Source organism: Carcharhinus amblyrhynchos, chromosome 6 (assembly GCF_965287045.1).
Source record: "Carcharhinus amblyrhynchos chromosome 6, sCarAmb.v2.hapA, whole genome shotgun sequence".
Taxonomy (NCBI): domain Eukaryota; kingdom Metazoa; phylum Chordata; class Chondrichthyes; order Carcharhiniformes; family Carcharhinidae; genus Carcharhinus; species Carcharhinus amblyrhynchos.
In genome coordinates, this window is record NC_137329.1 from 116,055,500 (window position 1) to 116,074,900 (window position 19,401).

The window sequence follows — 19,401 nt, forward strand, 5'->3', positions numbered from 1 at the left end:
TCTAGAGATGAGGAGTTCGTCGTATGAAGAGAGATTGAACAATTTAGGCGTGCACTCTCTGGAATTTAGAAGAACGAGGGGAGATCAAACTGAGGTATACAAGATGATAAAAGGTATGGATAAAGTAAACACAGAGTGGATGCTTCTGCTTGAGGGGAATTCTAGGATGAGAGGTCATAGTTTTAGGCTAAGGGGTAGCAAATTTAAAGCAGAGTTGAAGAGAAATGACTTTTCCCAAAGGGTTGTGAACCTGTGGAATTCGCTACCCCAAAGTGCGGTGGATGCTGGGACAGTGAGTAAATTTAAGGAGGAGTTAGACAGGTTTTTGATTGGTAATGGGTTGAAGGGTTATGGGGAGAAGGCAGGAAAATAGCGATCAGGAGCATATCGGCCATGATCGAATGGCAGAGCAGACTCAATGAGCCAAATGGCCGACTCTGCTCCTAAATCTTATGAACTTATGAACAGTGTTTGTGCTTCACAAGTACATGGACTGCAAAATGCCTCAATTCATGAACAATAGTATATGAACGCAAGTTTTTTATTTTCCTTTCTTTGTCGAGATGAAACATTTAGCTTTCTTTTCCAAACTTAAAAGATTTATACACATGTATAGGGGCAGCATGGTGGCACAATGGTTAGCACTGCTGCCTCACAGCGCCAGGCACCTGGGTTCAATTCCTGGCGTGGGTCACTGTCTGTGTGGAGTTTGCACATTCTCCCCATGTCTGCCTGGGTTTCCTCTGGGTGCTCAGGTTCCTACCATGGCCCAAATATATGCAGGTTAGCAATATTGACCATGTTAAACAGTCCCTTAGTGTCCCAAGATGCATAGGTTAGATGAACTAATGAGGTTAATATGTGGGGTTACGGGGATGGGGCCTTGGTGGGATACTCTGTCAGAGAGTTGGTGCAGACTTGATGGGCTGAGTGGATTCCTTCTGCACTGTAGTGAAGCTCTGATATGAGAGAAGATGATATTTGCAGCGTGACAGAGATGAGCTAGACTTAAGACTTTTATGCAGTTGGGTGGGGTGGATATTTGCGTAATGTAGCTTGCAAACAGCAACATGTACTTGGAGGGCATTTATAATAGGTTGAAGATAAAGAAGTTAAAAAATGAACGAGTTCTTTTGAAGTTCATAACCCACGTTGGATTGTTAACTGACCATGTAATGAAGTTTATTCTCAGAACTGCGTCTCAAAGTGAAACTATTTAACCAATTTATATTTTGACTTTGGACAAATTATGAAGCAAATGGACTTAAATTAAATAGAATTTCACTCCAAGATACACATTCTAATCCAGTCAGTGGGAGTCTGAGCAGAATATAATTGATTAATACGTTTTTCTATTTAATCTTGAGACACAATAATCAAGACGGAATTCGAAGTGCATAAGTCAAACCTATACCAAGAAATTAAGCACTGATCTGTAGACCCTGTACTCAAGCAGTGAAAATAGATTACTTCCACAGTTGATTGATTATCTTCAATTATTCATTATTTATTAATCCATATTTATATAGATTATACTGATTAAGGGTAGGTGACCCTTATTTGCTGAGTCATGCTGACAATTCATAAATTTAGCTGGACCCAATACTTAAATTGTTATGAAAATAGCCACAGACTTCTTTGCATTTATAAGAGGGTTGCTGGAAACGTGTAACAAACAATTTGCATTTAGCCTGGAGTAAGATTTTCTTAAGATAAACTCGTAACTTTGTTGTGTTTTAAATCCTGGATATAAAGCACCATAGATTGCAGTGTGGTGGCATAGTGGTTATCACTGCTCCCTCGCAATGTCAGGGACCCGAGTTCAATTCCAGCCTTGGCTCATTGTCTGTACAGATTTGCATGCTCTGCCCATGTCTGCACGGGTTTCCTCCAGGTGTCCTGGTTTCCTCCCACAGTCCAAAGATGTGCAGGTTAGGTTAAGGTAAGTTTATTTATTAGTCGCAAGTAGGCTTGCAATTAACACTGCAATTAATTCACTGTGAAAATCCCCTAGTCACCACTTCCAGGGCTTGTTCGGGTACATTGAGGGAGATTTTAGCATGGCCAATTCACCTAACCTGCATATCTTCGGACTGTGGGAGGAAACCGGTGTACCCGGAGGAGGCCCACGCAGACACGGAGAGAATGTGCAAACCATAAGATGATCAGAGGATTAGCTAGGGTGCATAGTGAGAGCCATTTTCTTCGGCTGGAGATGACCAGCATGAGGGGACATACATAGCTTTAAATTGAGCGGTGATAGATATAGGACAGATGTCGGAGGTAGGTTCTTTACTCAGAGGGTAGTAAGGGCGTGCACTCGCCAACATTAAGGACAATTAAATGGACATTAGATAAACATATGGATGATATTGGAATAATGCAGGTTAGATGGGCTTTAGATTGGTTTCACAGGTCGGCGCAACACTGGGGGTCAAAAGGCCAGTACTGCACTGTAATGCTCTATGTTCAATTGACTTTAATGTCAGGAAGGTCAGCAGGGTAAATATGTGGGGTTATGGGAATAGGGCCTGGATGGGATTGTAGTCAGAGCAGACTTGATGGGCCAAATGGCCTTCTTCTGCACTACAGGGATTCTATGATTCTAGACGAACAGCTGAAGTGGTGATTGAACATGTGCATGTTAAATATTTGTGAATTAAGACAATGTGAAGTTGCGTCAAAAACTCAACGGCCTGAATGTTATCATCCCACCCACCTCGGGAATCGGAGCAGGCGAGGGGCGGGCCCTGGAAAGGTCCAAAGAACCTCAAGCGGGATTTTACGGTTTTGGGATGAGCGAGGCTGTAGAATCCTACCCAAAACATCAAATTCTTTGTCCTAAATGAAGGCGACATAATAGCATTGAATAATGGAAATTTTGAGAGCAGAATAATGATTTTCAACTGTACAATCTCTTCTATGTGTTGGCCAGGGACTGGCACCTGAGTTGCTAATGCATTCCTGACTTGCTAAAATTTTAATCAACTCTTATGATTAATATTCCAGAAATAACTGGTCCATCTCAATCGGCAGGGATCAATGTCTGGTGTATTCATTGTGTGAAGTGTGTTTAGTGGAACAATCAATCATGCCAACATGGTGACAGCAGGACAATTTGTCCATAAAACTGGCTACAAAGGTGTATTTTGTAAGCAGATGTGTACAGAGGACAATAAGAAGTGAAGATATCTCTTTCAATGTATCTTGTTCATTTTTGTAGCAAAGACCAATCTGAGAAAAAGACAAGTCAACATAAGTAGTCTAATCCTTGCTGTCCTTACTTTGAACTTTCTAATTAGGGTCTTTATTATTACTTTTTCTCTGGAGCGTAGGAGGCTGAGGGGTGATCTTATAGCGGTCTATAAAATAATGAGGGGTGCAAATAGGCTAGATAGTCAATATCTTTTTCCAAGGGTAGGGGCATCTAAAACTAGAGGGCATAGGTTTAAGGTGAGAGGGGAGAGATACAAAAGTGTTCAGAGAGGCAATTTTTTTCACACAGAGGGCGGCGAATATCTGGAACAAGCTGCCAGAGGTAGTAGTAGAGGCGGGTACAATTTTATTTTTTAAAAACATTTAGTTATATGGGTACGATGGCTTAGAGGAATATGGGCCAAATGCGGACAATTGGGACTAGCTTAAGGGTTTTAAAAAATAAAGGGTGGCATGGACAAGTTGGGCTGAAGAGCCTGTTTCCGTGCTGTAAACCGCTACGACTCTATGACTTACATCCAGCTATATAAAAACATGATACTTTTTGCTTTTATTATATGAAACCAGATTTTACTCTTTTTGAAGGACTAACTATCTTCTCTTCACTTTCTTTTTTTAATATTTTTTGCTCTGAATTGCCTTGAATAGGGCAGTATGATAGCACTGCTGCCTCGCAATGCCCTGGGTTAAATTCCAGTCTTGAGTAACTATCTGTGTGGAGTTTGTACATTTTTCCTGTATCTGCATGGGTTTTCTCCAGGTGCTCCAGCTTCCTCCCACAGTCCAAAGGTGTGCATGTTAGGTAGTTTGGCCATGCTGAATTGCCCCTTAGTGTCCCAAGATTAGCCATGGTGAACGTGTGGGGTTATGAGGATAGTCATGATGTAGAGATGCCGGCATTGGACTGGGGTAAACGCAGTAAGAAGTCTCACAACACCAGGTTAAAGTCCAACCAATTTATTTGATAGTAAACCCACAAGCTTTCACAAGCTTGTGGGTTTATTACCAAATAAACTGGTTGGACTTTCAGCCGAAAGCTTGTGGGTTTACTATCAAATAAACTGGTTGGACTTTAACCTGGTGTTGTGAGACTTCTTACTGTGTTATGAGGATAGGGCAGAGGAGAAGATGTGGATAAAATAGTCTGTCAGGGAGTCAGTGCAGACTCAGAGGGCCGAATGGCCTCCTTCTGCACTGTAGGGATTGTATACTGCCTTATCTCATATTCATAGCTAAGTGACCAAAATGTAATAACGTTACTTCACATTTCTTTGATTTTCTCAGTGAACTCTTCATTTGAATATTTTCTCTGTTGTAATGTCGGGGTGTGAATTTTACCTAAGTGCACTCCCTAACTGAGAAAGTAGATTAATAATATGTGAGGTGCAAATGAAGGAAATGTACTTACATTAGAATGGGCAAAAGTCTTATTCCAGATGCACAAGTGGATTTAGTTTAGTTTTGACATTTTTATGGAATCACTTTTTCATTTGAGCCACTTGCAAAATGTACAATTTAATTCAGGCGGGAGGAAATGAACGGATAGAAGAGAATGGCAGATTGTAAAGATGGTGACAATTTGGCTTTTGAAGGATAGATTATAGACAGCAGTCCTTCGCAGTGTCAGGAGGCTATACTTCTTTATTTTTGAAAATATGACTTTTCAACTTTCAACTGACTAGAAATCTTGCAAGTGAAATGACTGAGAACAAACAGCTTAAAATGCAAGAACACCTTCCACAGCGAAGGTGAAAAAGCAACCAAGACAACCTCAGCAGAATATGAAGAGAGACATTTCCTATAATTTGGAGACCCATCGAAACTCGTCACCACCCCAGGAAGATATATTAAAATACGAAGTGCTTGATGAGTACGTCACAGGCATACTCACTCAAAACCCCTTAGAAATACACAATGGGTGAAATATAATGAGCCAAGCTGCAGTCACTGCAGAGAGATTGCAAGAAGGTTTTCAGCGGAGGAACCAGGGTGAAAGCTGAGCTCTCGAACTCTCTCTCTTTCTTTCTCGGATTAAGGGTTCAGATGCCAAGCTTATTAGAAATAAGTGAACTGAGATCTCATAATAATTGCAACATTGTCTACACATGCTTGCATTCATAAAGTCAGCTAATCCAAATTGGGCACAACATTTAAAAATCTACGCCTCAATCAAAGTCCTTACAATCAAAGCACACGTAAATGCATATTGTTTTAACATTTTTTTATGGACTTTAATTTCACTTACCTCTGATATCTATGTGTGTGTGTATGTGTGTGTGTTGGGGGGGAGGTGGAAAGGAGGGTTGTGGGTGGGGAGTTGGTGGATCAGAATGACTGCGGAAGGTCAAAGGCTTGGCACTGTACTTTTATTGAGCAGCATGGTGGCTCACTAGTTAACACTACTGCCTCACAGTGCCAGGGAACCGGGTTCAATTCTCAGCTTGGGTCACTGTCTGTGTGGAGTCTGCATGTTCTCCCTGTGTCTGCGTGGGTTTCCTCTGCGTGCTCTGGTCCCACAATCCAACTAATGTGCTGATTAGGTGCATTGGCCAAGCTAAATTCTCCCTCAGTGTTCCCGAACAGGCAACGGAGTGTGCAGCTCGGGGATTTTCACAGTAACTTCATTGCCATGTTAATGTAAGCCTACTTATGACACTAATAAATAAAACTAAATATTATTTTTCCACTGTGCTTAATACATTTGCCCTTTCTTTTACTCAAGAAAACTTTTATAGAATTCGACAGTGCAAAAAGAGGGCATTCGGCCCATCGAGTCTACACTAACCACAATCCCACCCAGGCCCTCTCCCCATATCCCTACATATTTTACCCACTAATCCCTCTAACCTATGCATCCCAGAACACTAAGGGGCAATTTAGAATAGCCAATCAACCTAGCCTGCACGTCTTTGTTTGATTGGCTCCGCTTATCAAGTCTGCACCCACCACAATCCCACCCAGGCCCCATTCCCGTAACCCTACATATTTCCCCTGCTAATTCCATGACACAGGGGTGATATTAGCATGGATATTAGAATTTAGCATGGCCAATCAACCTAACTTGTACATCTTTGGGCTTGTGAGAAAGACTTTGTTGTGATAAACCAAGTAGGTTCACTAGCTCTTATCTGGTCATAACACCGGAGAGAAAGTATAAGACCTTCTGCATGAAAAATGATCCAGGTGAATCGACATGGCTTTGTACTTTCCCGGATCATGCAATTATACTGGGGTTGTTGACGAATCATACCAGTTAATCTTTCTCAGTTAGTTTATGGAAAACCCAGACCTGATGTGAAGAAGGCCTGGTGATGGTGAACTTTGGGGATCATGCAGCTGAGATTGGTTGACCCCATGAGCGAAACAAAGAACAAAGAAAATTACAGCATAGGAGAAGGCCCTTCGGCCCTCCAAGCCTGCACCAACCATGCTGCCTGACTTAACTAAAACCCTCTATGCTTCTGGGGACCATACCCCTCTATTCCCATCTTATTCATATCCTTCTCAAGACATCCCTTAAAAGCCACTACTGTATCTGCTTCCACTACCTCCCCCAGCGACAAGCTCCAGGCACCCACCACTCTCTAAAAAATCTGCCTCGTATAGCTCTTTTGAAACTTGCCTCTCGCATCTTAAACCTGTGCCCCCTAGTAATTGACTCTTCCACCCTGGGAAAAAGCTTCTGACTATCCACTCTGTCCATGCCTCTCATAATCTTGTAGGTTTCTATCAAGTCTCCCCTCATCCTCCGTCACTCCAGTGAGAACAAACTAAGTTTCTCCAACCTCTCCTCATAGCTAATGCCCTCCATACCAGGCAACATCCTGGTAAATCTTTTCTGTATCCTCTCCAAAACCTTCACATCCTTCTGGTAGTGTGGTGAACGGAATTGAACACTAAGTTTGAAGTGCGGCCTCATTAAGGTTCTATAAAGCGTCAACATGATTTGCCAATTTTTTAACTTAATACCCCGGCCGATGAAAGCAGAGCATGCCTTATGCCTTCTTGACTATCTTCTCCACCTGCATTGCCACTTTCAGTGACCTGTATACCTGTACACCCAGATGCCTTTACCTATCAATACTGTATATTTCCTATCTGTATTAGACCTTCCAAAATGCATTACCTCACATTTATCTGGATTAAACTTCAACTGCCATCTCTCTGGCGAAGTCTCCGACTGACCTATATCCTGCTGTATCCTCTGATGGTCCTCGTCGCTATCTGCAAATCCACCAACCTTTATATCGTCCGCAAACTTACTAATCAATCCAGTTACATTTTCCTCCAAATCATTTATATTTATTACAAACAGCAAAGGTCCCAGCACTGGTCCCTGAGGAGCAGCACCACTTGTGACAGCCCTCCATTCAGAAATGCACCCTTCCACTGCTACCCTCTGTCTTCTTTGACTGAGCCAGTTTTGTACCCATCTTGCCAGCTCACCTCTGATACCATGCAACTTCACCTTCTGCACCAGTCTGCCATGAAGTCACCTTCTGCGCAGATGGGAAACATACAGTGCAGAAGGAGACCATTCAGCCCATCAAATCTGCACCGACCACAATCCCATCCAGGCCCTATCCTCATAACCCAATTTATCCACCCTGCTAGACCCCTGACACTACTATGGCCAATCAAACTAACCCGCACGTCTTTGAACTGTGTGAGGAATCCAGAGTGCCTGGAGGAAACCCACACAGACACGGGGAGAACATACAAACTCCAGACAGTCAGTGAGCCAAGGCCGGATTTGAATCCGAGTCCCTGGCATTGTGAGGCAACAGTGCTAACCAGTGTACCACCGTACTGCTCACAAAGCTGATTCTGGTTGGATTTGAACTGCCATGACGTGGAGGTGCCAGGAACACAGGTAGTGTCAGGAGGATTAGCAGGGTGGATAAATGGCGTTATAGGGATAGGGCCTGGTGGGATTGTGGTCGGTGCAGATTCGATGGGCCAAGTGGCCTCCTTCTGCACTGTTGGGTTTCTATGATTATATGAAACTCATGCAGACATGGGGAGAACATGCAAACTCCACACAGCCAGTGATTCAAGGGCAGAATTGGTGCTGTGAGGCAGCAGTGCCATCATTGTTCATACTTGATTTAAATGATGCCCTTTCTACCTGGTCAAGTAGATGTAAAATTTGGGACACAGGTAGATGTAAAACGTGGGACATGGTGGACAGAGTACCCTTCATCGTCCAGTACTTTCCCGGAGCGGAGAAGCTATGACATCTTCTCCGGAGCTTTCAACATATCATTGATGAAGAAGATCATCTCACCAGGGCCATCCCCAAACCCCCACTTCTTGACTTCAAACAATCATACAACCTCAAACAGACCATTGTCCGCAGCAAACTACCCAGCCTTCAGGAGAACAGTAACCACAACATCACACAACCCTGCCACAGCAACCTCTGCAAGACATGACAGATCATCGAGATGGATACTATCATTTCACGTGAGAACACCATCCACCAGGTACACGGTAAATACTCTTGCAACTCGGCCAACGTTGTCTACCTGATACGTTGCAGGAAAGGGTGTCCTGAGGCATGGTACGTTGAGACCATGCACATGCTACGACAATGGATGAATGAACACCGCTCGACAATCACCAGGCAAGACTGTTTTCTTCCTGTTGGGGAACATTTCAGTGGTCACGGGCATTCGGCCTCTGATCTTCGGGTAAGCGTTCTCCAAGGCAGCCTTCATGACACACGACAGCGCAGAGTCGCTGAGCAGAGACTGATAGCCAAGTTCCCCACACATGAGGACAGTCTCAACCGGGATCTTGGGTTCATGTCGCACTATCTGTAACCCTCATAACAACTTGCCTGGGCTTGCAAAATCTCACTAACTGTCCTGTCTGGAAACAATAAACATCTCTTTAGCCTGTGCTTAACGCTCTCTCCACTCACATTGTCTGTACCTTTAAGACTTGATTACCTGTAAAGACTCGCATTCCAATCATTATTTTGTAAATTGAGTTTGTGTCTTTATATTCCCCGTTTGTGAATAGAACTCCCATCATCTGATGAAGGGGCAGCACTTCAAAAGCTAGTGGATTTGCTACCAAATAAACCGGTTGGACTTTAACCTGGTGTTGTGAGACTTCTTACTGGATTTGAACCCACAGCCTTTGAATGTTTCCTCTGGGTGTTCTGGTTTCCTCCCAAAGATGTGCAGGTTAAGTGGATTGGCCATGCTAAATTGCCCAAAGATGTGTTGCTAAATTGCCCAAAGATGTGTTGTTTAGGTGGTTTAGTCATGGTAAATGTGTGACGTTATGGACATAGGGTGGAGTTTAGAGCCTCAGTGGAATGCTCTTTCAAGAGTCAGTGCAAACTTAATGGCCTCTTTCTGCACCATAGGGATTTTATGGAGCTGTGCCATTTCACTGCTCCTGCAGTGCTCAAAGTGACGGTGTTTTACATGCTTAAATCCTCTAGTGAGGTTTGAAACAATGACCATCAGGGTCAGAAACTTGCAGACTGAAGATATAACTATTAATTTGGCTTGGGTTTAGGATTGGAATGATAAGAAATAGGAATATGTGTCGGCAATTTGGCTCACCAAGCCTGTTCCACCAAACAGTAAGATCATGTCTGATCTAACTGTGGCCTCAACACCAATTTTCCACTTGTTCTCTGTAACCCTTAACTCCCCCATCGGTCAACAGTCTGTCTAACTCAGCCCTGAATTTATTCAATGACCCAGTCTCCACTTCTCGCTGTGAAAAAGAAGTCTAAAGAACAATAACCCTCTGAGAGAAGATTCTTCCTCACCAGTGTCTTAAATCATAGAACCATGGAATCTACAGTGCAGAAGAAGACCATTCAGCCCATTGAGTCTACACTGACCACAATTCCACCCAGGCCCTATCCCCATTTGCCCTAGCTAGTCCCTCTGACACTAAGAGGCAATTGAGAATGGTCAATCCACCTAACCCACACATCTTTGGACTGTGGGAAGAAATCGGAGCAACCGGAGGAAGCCCATGAAGGCATGGGGAAAATATGCAAACTCCGCACAGACACTGACCCAAGCCGAGAATTGAACCCGGGTCCCTGGCATTGTGAGGCAGCTGCGCTAACCACTGTGCCACCGTGTCACCCATGTGCCACCGTGCTGCCCAATGGGAGATCCCTTTCTCTATTTCTAAGTTCCCCCGCAAGAGACAACGTCCTCTCAGCATCCAGCCTTCAGAATCTTCACTTTCAGTAAGATTGCCATTCATTCTTCAGGGGGTGAAGGACCTCAGTTATGTCATTGGGGAGAAGTGGGGAGGGGGTTAGTGGGAGGTTGGAGAAAAGCAAAGATTGTTCTTGGAGCAGAGATATTTAAGGGGAGTTGTTCAACGTGATCTTGGCATTAGAATGAATAAATAAAGTTGGTAACCAGAGGACCCAAATTAAGATGGTTGGTAAAAGAACCAGTATGGAGCTGAATTTTGAAATCCATTGCCTGAAAGGCTGATAATGAAAAAAGATTCAATTGTTATTTTCAAAAGGGAATTGTATATATACCAGAAAATGAAAATTGTTGCAGAGTTAAGGGTAAGGTGCAAGGAAGGGGAGCTAATTGAATAGCTCTTTCCAAGATACTGTAGTTAAGAAAGCCCACCAACACCTCTACTTTCTTAGGAGACAGGGGAAATTTGACATGTCAGCCATGGCTTTCACCAATTTTTACAGATGCACCATAGAAAGCATTCTTTCTGGTTGTATCGCAGCTTGGTATGGCTCCTGCTCTGCCCAAGACCACAAGAAACTACAAAAGGTTGTGAATGCAGCCCAATCCATCATGCAAACCAGCCTCCCATCCATTGACTTCCTGCTGCCTCAGTAAAGCAGCGAGCATAATGAAGCACTCCAGGCACCCTTGAATTCTCTCTTCCACCTTTTTCCGAGATACAAAAGTTAGAGGTCACATACCAGCCAACTCAAGAACAGCTTCTTCTCTGCTGCTGTCAGACTTTTGAATGGACCTACCTCGCATTAAGTTGATCTTTCTCTACACTCCAGCTATGACTGTAACACTACATTCTGCACTCTCTCGTTTCCTTCTCTATAAATGGTATACTTTGTATAGTGCACAAGAAACAATACTTTTCACTGTATGTTAATACATGTGACAATAATAAATAAAACCAAAATCAAAAGATGTGTGTGTTAAGTTGATTGGCCATGCTCAATTGTCCCTTAGTGTCGGGGGACTAGTGGGGTAAATACGTAAGGTTATGGGGATAGGACTGGGGTGGGATTGTTGTTGTGCAGGCTCCATGGGCTGAATGGCCTCTTTCTGTACTGTAAGGACTCTATAATGAGGTATCTCAAGGAAATAACAAGACTCTAAGCAAAGACAACCTCATCTATTTAAGCACACACATGCACATACAAACGAATCTCTCTTGTATTGAGTGAATGTTTCTCACTGAGGCTTTTCTTTTTGCACAGAGCTGCTTTGTTTGAGCGGGGAGGATGATGTTTGCGTGCTCTGTGGCACTCTTACACTTAAAAAAAATTACATTGGATCCCAGAGAAGGGAGGAGTTGGGGGAATGATGAGGGAGGGAGACACCAGTGAGGGGAAAAAAAAGTGCCGGGTTGTGGAGACAGCCATCATCATCATCCCGGTGTTTCTCTCAGGGGATCTGATCAAATCAGTCAGGATAGAGGAGAGAGGGACGGCGGCGCAACACAACCCATCATCGACCTTACGCGGCGCAGGTAAGAGCTAGGAATACCGAGCAGGTTTGGATAGCACCTGGCCGGAGTGGGAGGAGGGGGCGGAGAGAAGGTGATAATATAGCTAAAGCTATATATCTCTGGATATTCTCTTGTAGGTCACACGGTGTGCTGGATGTAAGTTTCACACACACACCCCCATCCCCTCTCCTTGTAATATCAGTGAAAGTCAAAGGGACAGCGTGAATCCATAGAGATGGACGCTGTGTGTGTGGCTCTGTGATAGATCTATTTTAGATATCCGGGCGTTTAGGAATTAGGCATTAACCCCATTTGTCAGAAATACAGTTCGGTCCAGGTTTAAACAAAGGGATCCTTACTGGAAATTAGACGGATTCAGTTTTAAAGTCTGCTTGACATTTGTTTCATTGGTTGTGAAGGAGTTTATGCATTGAAAGGAGAGTGGAGAGGGGAAACCTCCTTTGTCGTGTAATAAATTGGAATATGCTACAATTCTGGGATACATTGGGACATGCCACTACTCGGATATAGCTCAACATACTACAATTCTGGCATATGTCTGAACATGCAGCAATACACTGTATTACATCTGAACACAGTACAATACTGTGATACATCAGAACATGGAACAATTCTGGGATACATCTGAACACAGTATAATACTGTGATACATCAGAACATGGAACAATTCTGGGATACATCTGAACACAGTACAATACTGTGATACATTTGAACGTGGCACAATTCTGTGATAGATTTCACCACGTTACACTTCCTCCCAGCCGGTGTGTGTGTATGTTTGAGAATGAATGGACGGGGGGTGGAGTCTCACTGTACACAAGTGTGTCTTGTTGTCGCTGGTTTCAACCAGCTCCAGCGTCAGAGTGGGAAGGGCTGGAGCTTAGAGATCTGGTTGGTGGGTTCTGGGTGAGATCATGTGGCTCTATCGCCCTGTGGGTTGCTGCTGTTTCCTTCTGCCAACTCCCAGTCACAAAGCTACTCAAGGATGCTTTGCTGTTTTCTCATGGAGGGGTGGGGTGGAGGTGGGGGTGCTTACATTGCTTTAGACAGTACACTTCAAACTGTTGTGCAATCCAATTCGAGCAGTTAGCAGTGTTTTAAAACCAAACACAGATCTCCAATAATTAGGATAACTTGCATGTATGTAAGTTTTAAAGTTTATTTATTAGTGTCACATTAACACTGCAGTGAAGTTTGGGCAGCACGGTGACACAGTGATTAGTACTGCTGCCTCACAGCTCCAGGGACCCGGGTTTGATTCCCAGCTTGGGTCACTATTTGTGTGGAGTTTGTATGTTCTCTGCGTGTCTGTGTGGGTTTCCTCCAGGTACTCCAGTTTACCCCCACAGTCTGAAAGATGTGCTGGTTAGGTGCATTGACCCGAACAGTCGTTGGAGTGTGGCGACTAGGGGAATTTCACAGTAACTTCATTGCAGTGTTAATATAAGACTTACTTGTGACTACTAAATAAACTCTAAAAAAAACTTTAAGTTACTATGAAAACCCATAGTCACTACACTCCAGTGCCTGTTCAGGTACACTGAGGGAGAATTTAGCAATGGCCAATGCACCTAACTGCATGTTTTTTGGATTGTGGGAGGAAACTGGAGCAGCTGGATGAAACCCACGGAAACACAGGGGGAATGTACAGACTCCGCACAGTTCCCCAAGCTGGGAATCAAATCGGTGTCTGTGGCACTGTGAGGCAGCAGTGCTAACCATTGTGCCTCCTATATTTTATTCATAATTGAATTGCGCGTGACTTTAATCCCACCTTTGAATGTGAATTCCACCCATTATATTCTCTCTCTCTCACCCAGCTGCATAATGTATGATGGCTTTGTTGTACTTTCCACATCTCTCTCTATTCCCCTTCCACCCTGGAGTAGGTATTTCAGTTTAACACCATTTTGGCATTTGTCGGATGCTGGAATCCCACATAGGAGTCGATTTTTGATTTGTTTACGGGTTTCAGAAAGTGTTTGCAAGCTTATTCTGTCAAAAAACAAAATCATTTCCCAAACAACTCTGGTCCACGTAAGTCACCTCAATTTATTATCAGTAGTGAACCAAAAACTTGCCTGTATTTGACTTTCTCCGATCTCATTGATCTGCACTTATCCAATGTAAACTTTTCAGTTCATTAAGTAAGAACATAAGAACATAAGAAATAGGAGCAGGAGTAGGCCATCTAGCCCTTCGAGCCTGCCCCGCCATTCAATAAGATCATGGCTGATCTGTCGTGGCTCAGTTCCACATTCCCGCCCTCTCCCCATAACCCTTAATCCCCTCTCTTATCAAAAACCCATCAACCCGCGTCTTAAAAATATTTAGCGAGGTAGCCTCCACCACTTCAACGGGCAGAGAATTCCAGAGATTCACCACCCTTTGAGTGAAGAAGTTCCTCCTCAACTCCGTTCTAAACCGCCCCCTCTTTATCTTGAGGCTGTGCCCCCTAGTCCTACTATCCTTTCTGAGCGGGAAGAGTCTCTCCACCTCTATCCTATCCCTTCCATTCATCATCTTATACGTCTCAATGAGATCTCCCCTCATTCTTCTAAACTCTAACGAGTACAAGCCTATAAAAGGGTTGTCTGTATTAAAACAGTTTTTAAAATCAGGGCAGTTGGAAAGATACATTGTGAAGATGTGGAGATGCTGGGATTGGACTGGGGTGAGCACAGTAAAAAGTCTCACAACACCAGGTTAAAGTCCAACAGATTTATTTGGTAGCACAAGCCACAAGCTTTTGGAGCACTGCCCCTTCATCAGGTGAGTGGAAGGTGTGTTCACAAACAGGGCATATGAGGACACAAATTCAATTTACAAGATAATGGATGAAATGCGAGTCTTTACAGGTAATCAAGGCTTAAAGGTACTGACAGTGTGAGTGGAGAGAGAGGGTTAAGCGCAGGCTGGGCTTGCAAAATCTCAGTGGCTGGAGACAATACACATCTCTTTAACCTGTGCTTGAACCTCTCTCCGCTCATATTGTCTGTACCTTGAAGACTTGATTACCTGTAAAGACTCGCATTCCAACCATTATCTTGTGAATTGAGTTTGTGTCTGTATATGCCTTGTTTGTGAATACATCTCCCACTCACCTGATGAAGGTGTGGTGTTCCGAAAGCTTGTGGCTTGTGCTACCAAATAAACCTGTTGGACTTCAACCTGGTGTTGTGAGACTCCTAACTCCATTGTAAACACAGCTCTGTAATCTGAGTTACATTTAGCAATGGTGTTGCAGAGCGATCTCAGAATTCTTTAATTTGGTTTAGGAATATTTGTCATCAGCAACTACACAACTAACAAAAGATACAGCTGTTTAGAACACTAACATTTATTTATTAGTGTCACAAGTAGGCTTACATTAACACTGGAATGAAATTACTGTGAAAATCCCCTACTCACCACACTCCGGCACCTGTTCGGGTACACTGAGGGACAATTTAGCATGGCCAGTGCACCTAATCAGACTGTGGGAGGAAACCAGAGCACCTGGGGAAAACACAGTCAGACAAATGGAGAACGTGCAAAATCTGCACAGACAGTCACCCAGTTACATCCAGTTCCCTGGTGCTGTGAGACAGCAGTGCTAACCATGTTAGAAGAATACAGTTCTCAGAGGTTTGTGGGGCTGAATGAGGTTACTGAGACAGGAAGGGGGTAGACAGATTTGAATAGGAGAATGAGAATATTATAATCAAAATGCCAGTGTTTATGCTGCAGCCAGGTCTCTTCCTTCCCCTGCCAGCTCACCCCATCAACATATCCATCTATTTATTTCTTCTTAATACATAATGGGATTGCCCTTGATTTCTTCCATGTTATTTGCCTCAACTACTCACTGTGCCAGTGACATCCTCATTCTAACCACTCTCTAAATAAAGAGGTTTTCCTGAATTCCTGATTCTATAAATTATTGACTTTTTTATTTGTACCCTCTCGCTCTTACCTCACCATCTTTTTCAAGACTAATCAACCATGCTCTTTCATATCCTTAAAGAGCTCTTTCCAGCCATCTCCCAACAATCTACTTGCAGGAGAACAGAGCCCCCTACTCATGATCATAAGATCATAAGACGTAGGAGCAGAAGAAGACAATTCAGCCCATTGATTCTGCCCTGTGATTCAATGAGATGATGACTAATCTGATATCACAATCCTCAACTTGGCTTTCCCACCTAATCCCCATTAACCCTTGATTCCCTTACTGATTAAAAATTATCTATCTCAGTCTTGAACATATTAATGACCCAGCCTCTACAGCCTTCTGCGGTAAAGAATTCCACAGATTCTGTCCCCTCAGAGAGAAGAAATTCCTCCTCATCTCTGTCTTAAATGGGCAACTCTGAGATTATATCCTCTGGTCCTAGACTCTCCACAAGAGGAAACATCCTCTCAGCATCTACCAATTCAAGTCCCATGAGAATCCAACATGTTTCATTAAGGTCACCTTTCATTTTCCTAAACGCCAATGAGTACAGATTCAACCTACTCAACCTCTCGTATCTGGGATCAACCCAGCGAATCTTTGCTGGACTCTCTCCAATGCCAGGATATTTTTCCTTAGATAAGGAGATTAAAATTGTTGACAGTATTCCAGGGTGTGGTCTATCTAGTGTCTTGTATAGTTTTAGCAAGACTTCCCTATTTTTATACTCCATTCCCTTTGAAATAAAGGCAAACATTCAATATTCCCTCCCAATGATCTGTGGAAGTTGCATGCTAGCTTTTTGTGATTTATACACAAGGATCCCCAAATCCCTTCTTGCTACAGCTTTCTGCAGTGTTTCTACATTTAAATGATATTCAGCTCCTTTATTCTTCCTGCCAAAGTGCATAATTTCACATTTGCGCACATTATTTTCCATCAGTCAAGTTTTTGCCAACTCACTTAACCTGACTATATCCCTCTGTCATCCTCACCACTTGCCTTTCCACCCATTTTTGTGTCATCTGTAGAGTTGGCAATAGTATATTCACTTTCCTTATCCAAAACATATATTGTAAATAATTGTGACCGCAGCACTGATTCCTGTGGGATTCCACTAATTACAGTTTGTCATCTTTAAAATGTCCCGCATATTCCGGTTCTGTCTTCCAGCAGTTAGTCAATCCTCTATCCATGCTAATCTCCAACACCATGGGCTCTCATCTTATTAAGTAGCCTTTTTGCAGTACCTTTTGAAATGTTTTGTGGAAATCCAAGCATATTACATTTGCTGGCTCCCCTTTATCTATCCTACTCATTACCACTTCAAACAATTCTAATAAATTTGACAGGCATGATTTCCCCTTTGGACTGTGCTTGATTACATTATGCATTTCTAAATGCTCTGCTATTACATCCTTTATGCTGTAACACTTTCCCAATGATAGACGTTAAGCTAACTGGCCTATTGTTTTGTCTCTCTCCCTTTTTGAATAAGGGTGTTACATTGGCGGTTTCTAATCCTCTGTGACTTATCCAGAATTTAAGGATTCTTGGAAGATTACTACCATTGCATTCACTACCTCTGTAACTACTTCCTTTAGCATCTTAGGATGCAACCCATCAGGCCCAGGACATTTATCTCCCAAGATTGATATAATCTCTCAGTTCTAGTATTATTCATGTAAATCTCTTTGGCACGTTCTACAGTGCTTCTGTATCCTGTTTATAATATGGTGACCAGAACTGTCCACAGTACCGTAAGAATGGTCTAACCAAGGCTTCCTCCAAACTTGATGTTGCTTATCATTTCTATCCATCCAGATAGGAAGTCATTGGCCTTATGAGACTACATTGTTACTTTTATTGACTTGTACATGTGTATCACCAAATTTAAACACTTATTTGCCAAGTAGTGTGCGGCTCTATATTTTTCCTGCCAAAATCTATTGTCCCACAATTATTTATATTGAAATTACACATCCATTCCATAATGTTATTAATATCTCCCTGTATTTTGTCGCAGTCCACCTTTGTATTAACAATATCCGAATGTTGATTTTTTTTATTCATTCACGGGAATGGACATCGCTGGCTGGGCCAGCATTTATTGCCCATCCCTAGTTGCCCGTGGGCAGTTGAGAAAACAACCACATTGCTGTGGCTCTGGAGTCACATGTAGGCCAGACCAGGTAAGGACGACAGATCTCCTTCCTTGAAGGACATTAGTAAACCACCACCAATCGACAATGGTTTCATGGTCATCAGTTGATTCTTAATTCCAGATATTTTTTATTGAATTCAAATTCTGTAGCAGGATTCGAACCCGGGTCCCCTGAACATGAGCTGAGTTTCTGAGTTAAAAGTCTAGCGTTGATATCACTAGGCCATTGTCTCTGAATCTGCAAATTTTGAAACTGCACTTCCGATTCCTGGGATCAAATCATTGATGTGAATTGAGAACAGCTATGGGTCCCAGCAGTGGTCTTTGTGGAGCATTACTCCCCACCAATTGTCAAACTGAATAACTACCTTTCACCCCAAATTACCGCTTTATGTTTTGGAGCCAACTTACTCTCCACTTACACTACTTGCCTCCTGACACCACATGTCTGTATTTGAATTATTCGTTGACAATGCTGTATCTTACCAAAGGCTTTTCAGAAAGCCAAATGTATTGTTTACTTCATCACTCTGAACAATTCTTTTTAGTACCACTTCAAAGAATTCAATCAGGCTAGATCTGGCATCTGTGTCGACTATTCGTTATTGTTTATTCATTCGCAGGATGTGGGCGTCACTGGCGAGGCCAGAAATAGTTATCCACCTCTAATTGCACTTGAGAGCAGTGAAGAGTCAACCACATTATTGTGGGTCTGGAGTCACATGTAGGCCAGTGTAAGGATGGCTGATTTCCTTGCCGAAAGGGCATTAGTGAATTAGGTGGGATTTTACAACAACCATTATTAAGATTAGCTAGCTTTCAATTCCAGATTTTTGTCAGGGCAATTGACAAGGGAACAAGGTCTGAATCGTGCTGGGACCAGAGTGCTGGCGAATTGAGTAAAGAGGACTGTAGACAGGGCTTTAAACTAATTAGGGGGGGGGAGGGTGTGAGGGTAGGTGACCTTACGAGGTCTAAAGTTAGGGAGAGGGTACATGTAAGGGAAGAGGCCGAGGATGTCCCAATAATAGAGGGAGTAGGGGGCGTGAGTATGGTTGGTGGCGTTGCGGCAAATAGGGTCCAGGTGAAGGCTGGGATGAAAGCACTTTATCTGAATGCACGAAGCATTCGGAATAAAGTGGATGAGCTGGTGGCGCAGATCGACACGAATGGATACGATCTGGTGGCCATTACAGAGACGTGGCTGCAGGGTGACAGGGACTGGGAGCTGAATGTACAGGGCTATCAAGTGTTTAGGAAGGATAGGCAGGAGGGAAAACGGGGGGGCGTAGCTCTACTGATTAAGGATAGCATCACGGTGGTAGCAAGGGATGATATTGGAGCCAAGGAG

The 19,401-nt window shown here is 43.2% G+C and overlaps 1 protein-coding gene across 6 annotated transcripts in view; it reads left to right on the plus strand.

Annotated features, from left to right (window-relative positions):
* LOC145344245 (monocarboxylate transporter 2-like) overlaps positions 1 to 19,401 on the plus strand; it is a 208,563-nt gene that overhangs the window by 56,363 nt on the left and 132,799 nt on the right. For 3 of the 6 annotated variants that reach the window (XM_080191267.1, XM_080191272.1, XM_080191275.1), the window contains exon 1: positions 11,838 to 11,952. The exons of 2 other annotated variants lie outside the window; for them this stretch is intronic. The gene's annotated coding sequence lies outside the window, so the exon portion shown is untranslated. Of the gene's footprint in view, positions 1 to 11,837; positions 11,953 to 13,978; positions 13,990 to 19,401 lie in introns of those variants that run through there. One more of the 6 variants, XM_080191274.1, reaches the window with a different exon arrangement.